Raw genomic sequence first — 7,131 nt, forward strand, 5'->3', positions numbered from 1 at the left:
CACCACAACAACTTTAGGAAAAACTGGAGCATTCCGAGCAGACGTACTTCGATCGACGATTGAAAGAATGTTGTCATAAGTCTATTCTCTCGTTATACAACTACCCACCCACTGGCCGGGAAGATTCCCTACACTGCTTTCCCCACACATATCCAAAATAAACAGTTTCGATGCCTACTTTTGGGACAGTGTCGAAACTGGAAGGAATTGAAAGGGAAGGGAGCGCCGCCTAAGATCATTTATATCATTAAAATCTTCAATTAAACTCTCTGGACTCCCCATCAGAATTTACCTACCTCACCCCATACTGCTTTTATTTACATTTACTTTTCTGCTCTCTTTGCAACACAAGTATCTCTTCTTGCTTACAAATGATTCATCTGATGGATTTATCTTAATCCAGTGCTTAATCTGCTAAATTGTAATTATTCGGATTTGATGCCTAACCTCATGCCTTTTGCACACATTGTATATATGATTCTCTTTTTTTCTACCAATGTTTTTGACTGTTTTTTGTTTACCCATGTGTAATCCTGTGTTTGTCTGTTCACACTGTCTATTGCTTTATCTTGGCCAGGTCGCAGGTTTGCAAATGAGAACTTGTTCTCACACTAGTCTATCTGGTTAAATAAAGGTGAAATAAAAATAAAATAAAAAACTTGACGGCCGGGGCTCTGAGTGTTAGCAGAGGTGGTGTTTCTTCTGACAACCATTGCTCTCAACTTAAGAAGCAAATTACATTTCTTTAATCCTTTTCACAAATAGTTTCATAAATATTCAGAACACTTAAATTGTCAACATACAAGTATCCTATGTAATCTGAGCTACATTACTATGAGGCATATCGTGGGGTGACGACAGTCTTACCAAGCCCGGGTACAGTATTTTAAATGTCGTCTTCTATCATACAAGTAATCATAGTTTCTCAGACGCCAACTGACTGGACATCAACATATTGACATCATATTCATTAAGTCCCAACACATATTTTCAACTGGTTGGATTACCGAAATATGGTTCCGTTTCCCATCTTTTGATGTCACCAGACTCTCTCTCAATGTTAACGAAGGGATCTTCAATAGTCACATCAGTAGAGTAGAGAGAGGAAAAAAGGTATTTATGGGGGTCATAAACCTCCCCCCCAGGCCAACATCATAACAACACTGTGACCAAATAAGGAACCATAGTTAAMAGTAGTTCACGGAGTGTGTCTACTCAATTATGTACAGTATAACGTAATCTTGGATGTGATTTTCTCCATCTCCAATTAGTCTTTCCGTGATTCCTCGCATCTTATCTCCTCGCCTCCTTCTCAACTGTATTGGAGGAGAAGGTCTGAGAGCCCTCCCCTTCAGATGTTCGCCAATGCATTTTAAGAAGGAGGCAACAGGGACACGTGCTAATCCTCCATAAAGGAGGCAGTACTTACCTTCCCTACAGAGCTCACCTTCTGCATTCACTTTCCAGGGATTAAGGGAATAACATAAAACAACCAGTCAATAATCTTCCTTCAGTGCGCTTCAATCCCATAAACCCTAGGGGAATGTCATAAAGAAGCCATCCAAAACCTACTGTATAGAACTCTGGGAGCCGKGGGACAATTATATATTATAAAAGATGACTCATTCCTTTTGTAATGCTGAGGTAAAAAAATCAAATAAAAAGATAGGAAGATGTCTGCCTTGATATACGTAACAAAGACTGACAGGCACTTTCAAGTGGAAAAAGAGTGCTAATTCATTCCCTCATAGGGAGTCTTGCGGTTCTGCAATATTCATGTCACCTAGCGCAATAAAAGGAGATCAACCCCTGCACCGCAGAGTGTCTAAGAATAGCATCCGTATCCCCCTTTGTTTTGGAGGAAGCTAGCTGGGGAGCACTGGCGCTCATGACTGACCCAGATAATACTGGCTATCAAACTGGAGGGGAAAACAAATCAGCCTGCAAGATGGAGAGAAAAAACAGCAATGATAAAAAACTGTTCTCCTGACAAAAAGTTAGATGAGAACTTGAAGGGAGAAGAAGCAAAAGAGAAAACTGTAGAGCAGGGGTGAATATTTTAAGATGTGGGGTGCTCTCTCATAACGAGCGATAACATCAAATCAAATCAAATGTTATTTGTCACACGCGCCGAATACAACTGTTGTAGACTTTACCGTGAAATGCTTGCTTACGAGCCCTTCCCAACAATGCAGAGCTTAAAAAATTAAAATAATAAAAAATAAATACAACAGGAAGGAGAGTATATACTGTACAGGGAAAGTACCAGTACCAGATCAATGTGGAGCTATATACAGGAGCACCAGTACCAGATTCAATGTGGAGCTATATACAGGGAGTACCAGTACCAGATCAATGTGGAGCTATATAACAGGGAGCACCAGTACCAGATCAATGTGGAGCTATATACAGGAAGTACCAGTACCAGATCAATGTGGAGCTATATACAGGAGAGAGTTACCCAGTACCAGATCCAATTGTGAGCTATATACAGGGTAAAGTACCAGTACCAGATCAATGTGCACAGGTATGAGGTACTTGAGGTAGATATGTACACAAAAGGCGTAGGAGAAAGTTGACTAGGCATCAGGATAGATAATAATCGAAGGGTATTGAGGTAGAAATGCACATGAAAAGCAGGGTAAAGTGACTAGGCATTCAGGATAGATAATAATAAGGTATGTGAGTAGATATGCACATGAAAGCCAGGGGGTTAAAGTGACTAGGCATCAGGATAGGTATAATAATAAGGATTATTTGAGGTTAGATATGCAATGAAAGCAGGAGTGGTGGTAAGGAATAACTAGCATCAGGATAATAATATACGTATTTGAGGTTGTAGATATATGCACATGAAAGCAGGGTAAAGTGACTAGGCATCAGGATAAGATAATAATAAGGTATTTGAGGTAGATATTGTACATGAAGGCAGGCGGTAAATGACTAGGCATCAGGAATAGATAATAAATAATTTAGGTGCGTAATGTGTATGTGTGTTTATGTTGGCCCTACGTGTGTGTGTGTGAGAGAGAGAGAGAGAGAGACAGAGAGAGAGAGAGAGAGAGAGAGAGAGAGAGAGAGAGGAGAGAAGAACACCAGAGAGAGAGAGAGAGAGAGAGAGAGAGAGAGAGAGAGAGAGAGAGAGAGAGAGAGAGAGAGAGAGAGAGAGAGAACAACCAGAGCTAGCTGCTGCTGATGTGAATCAAACTGTGAACTTGCAGAAAGGGGAGTTTTTTTAGTGAGAGAGAAGCATCTGTTAAAGCTTGCCTCTGTGTACATGTCCCTACCTAGCGGAGTGCAACATCATCTTATTAATCATCTGAAGAACAGCAAAACACAAATATGGCACCGGGTGCTGCTTTTCCTCACATGGTTCTGCAGTTGTTGCAGTTCTATTTCCAGCCCACCGCTACACTGTGCTGAGCGCTGCTAAGCTTTGCAACAGTATGCAATGCTATCTGAAGAAATGCAATGGTTTCATACACCACAAAAGGTCATGATGAGATTATTTGAGGTGGCGGAACTGCACACAGAATGATATTATGCTAAAGGGTCAGTTTAAACTCTCACTATACAGTATATCTAGCAATTTGTAAGCTCTTTGGGGTTTCTCTTTGGCCACTCATAATGTAATAGACCAAGGACTAATATCTACTGAGTAAAGTGTGTAATTATGCTGTGGTAATTTATGCTACGCTTACATGCTAACGTGCTAATTAGCTGATATGCCTCTCTGAGCTCTCCTACGCTATGACATGCTTAGATATGCTAGGCTAAGCTAAATGTGCCTGCTCTATGCTAACTGTAGTGTACACTGTTTGTCTTACAAAGATTACCTTGTATCCAGATAGCACGAGTGAGYGCCACCGGGCCTTGCCTCCAGACCAGTTAGGCTTTGCAATGCTAACGGCACACTGTGTTTGACTTTCAAATATGATATCCAGATAGCATTTCCAGTGAGGGCCAGCAGGTCTTGCGTCCAGGCCAGTCCTCCTCTGCTACCCACCCCTCTCTCCTAGTTCCTGACTTTGACCSTCTGATAAKAAAGTTGCTCCAGAAGAGATCATGTCCCTGATGCTCCACTCACGCAGACATTATGCTCACACTGCCCTTTCACTAAAACACATGGGCCCTCTGCCAGCTACCAGATCTACAGTGCCTTCAGAAAGTACTCATACTCCTTGACTTAAACCACACTMTGTTGTGTTTCTCACCAATCTACACACRCCATAATGACAAAGTGAAAACATGCTTTTAGAAATATTTGCAAATGTATTGAAAATGAAATACAGCAATAGCTAATTTCCTTYGTATTKACACTTCTGAGTCAATACTTTGTAGAAGCAKCTTTGMCAGCGATTACAGCTGTGAGTCTTTCTGGGTAAGACTTTAAGAGCTTTCCACAGCTGAATGGTGCAACATCTGCCCATTATTATTTTCAAAATTCTTTAAGCTCTGTCAAATTGGTTGTTGATCATTGCTAGACAACCATTTTCAGGTCTTGCCATAGATTTTTCAAGTAGATTTAANATTTTCAAAATTCTTTAAGCTCTGTCAAATTGGTTGTTGATCATTGCTAGACAACCATTTTCAGGTCTTGCCATAGATTTTTCAAGTAGATTTAAATCAAATCTCAGCCACTCAGGAACATTCACCCGCATCTTGGTAAACAACTCCAGTGTAGATTTGGCCTTGTGTTTTAGGTTATTGTCCTGCTGAAAGGTGAATTCATCTCCCAGTATGCTTGAAAACATGGAGAGTGTTACTGCAGTAATGTGTTGTATTATATTCCGTAGCTGTTTTAAAGTCAGCATTGGCCTCATGGTGAAATCCCTGAGCAGTTTCCTCCTTCTCCGGCAACTGAGTTAGAGGGACGCCTGTATCTTTGTAGTGACTGGGTGTATTGATACACCATCCAACGTGTAATTAATAACTTCACCATGAAAGGGATATTCCATGTCTGCTTTTTTTTTACCCATCTACAAATAGGTTCCCTTTGCGAAGCGTTGGAAAACCTCCCTGGTCTTTGTGGTTGAATCTGTGTTGTAAATTCACTGCTCGACTGAGGGACCTTACAGATAATTGTATGTGTGGGGTACAGAGATGAGGTAGTCCTTCAAAAATCATGTTACACACTATTATTGCAACTTATTAMGTGACTTGTTAAGCATATTTTTACTCCTGAACTTATTTCGGCTTTCTATAAGAAAGGGGTTGAATACTTATTGACTCAAGACATTTCAGTTTTCAAATTTMTATTAATTAGTAAAAATGTAGAAGAACATCATTCTACTTTGACATTATGGGGTATTGTGTGTAGGCTAGTGACATTTAAAAAAAATCAAATTTAAATTTAGGCTGTAACACAACAAAACTCACGCTTATGCAGGATAAATAGCGACAGTAAGGTGGCAAGGATGCATAACTCCAAGCTGATCACGATGAAACGACAATCAGGTGTGCGCATGCACACGGACGCCGCACATGCGGTCATTACTGTCCAACGGCTAGGACACTGAAGACAATCACAGTAACATTGGCCCTCCAGCACACACTTAATGGGACCACCTCCATAGTAAGACACAAACTTGCTCAAACACAGACAGTGCAAAGCACACACATCACAACAACATTGAGACACTGTTGCAGACACATCAGTCACACCACACACAACCACTACACCCACAACATCACACACACAAACACACACCTTCACACATCCTGGTAAGGCAAATGCCACACACAACGACAGACGCCCACACACACACACACACCACAGCACAACACCACACACACACCACACACACCACACACCACAACACACACACAACGTAGACAGCATCACACCACCACAAGAGCCACAACATAGCTAATCAGAACACTCTCACTCACAACATTGCCAAATCAGAGATACTCATGTAACCTTTTTTCCTAGACGCGGCAAGGTATCTGGTTAGAGGAGCCACTGCATCAAAGTATTTTCCATGGGATGGCAACATCAGTTTGCTGAATATGTCTATTCCAATGTGCACCTACAGGTACTGCAGTTAAACTCAATAGTGTACCTCACTTCTGAGTCGATCTCCATGTCTTAAACGTCAGATCTGGGCTGTAAAGTTTTGAATACACGAGAGGAGAGGGAAAGACAGAGGGGGAAAACCTTCCACCCCTCCTCCAATTACCCAGCCTTCTGCTCTACGTTTCTACTTCAATGCGGAATTAAAACCACTTTAATTTAATTTCTCACTTTGACTTTGGGGAGTCACCCATGTCACCCAAATAGGTGTCCCTGCCCACCCCTCGGAATAATGKGATACGGAACGCTGGTACCAAAGCCAACCTCTCTGCCTCCAACTCCATCCCTCCTTCCCTATCACTCCTTTATTGTGTAAGTCATTTGGGTACACAGCCAGAGGGTTTGACCTGTGCTCCTTTGAAATGTATTAGCACGCTGCCCAAAAATCTATTGTATATTCCTTTGGCTTGCTGACGAATCGRCGTGACAACGCCAAGGTGAGTCCAGGTGTCAGACTGGGGCATCCGCAGTGAGGTAGGGAGAGAGAAAAAGAGTGAGAGAGGGGGAGAGAGACGTATCAGATGTGTAATGAAAAGATCTGGACTCCGATTAAGATAGTGATAGATGAGCCAGTGCAGTTAATAAAGTGTAGTTATCTCCCCGAGACAAGGAGGAAGGTCGGACACAGGGCCTGTTCCTACGATCAGATGCTGCTGTTAAAGGGTTGTGATGCGTCACCTTACCAGGAAAAACTCTTGGCCCTTGTTATAGCCCATAGGTCCCAGAGTTTTCCCAGTCAGGTCACATGGTCAGGAAAAAGTCCTGGCCCTAAAAGGAGTAACCTGACAAGGGAAAACTCTGAGCCCTAGCTGCAGGCTATAACTAGGGCCAGGAGTTTTCACAGTCAGATCACTCTTAGCAGTATTTCTGCAACCAAATGCAGTGACTGACTCAAAAACAAGACAGTCAACTCCATGATCACCTGAACAGATGTTTATGGTGCGTAACACAAAAGTTAGCTCTACATTTGACTAGCTAACATYATTGTATTCTCCCAGTTGGCTCATTAATCCTGGACTGGTGTGGGGAGAAGAACACAGAACACAACCAAACTG

Source organism: Salvelinus sp. IW2-2015, unplaced genomic scaffold, assembly GCF_002910315.2.
Source record: "Salvelinus sp. IW2-2015 unplaced genomic scaffold, ASM291031v2 Un_scaffold4462, whole genome shotgun sequence".
In the NCBI taxonomy this organism is placed as follows: domain Eukaryota; kingdom Metazoa; phylum Chordata; class Actinopteri; order Salmoniformes; family Salmonidae; genus Salvelinus; species Salvelinus sp. IW2-2015.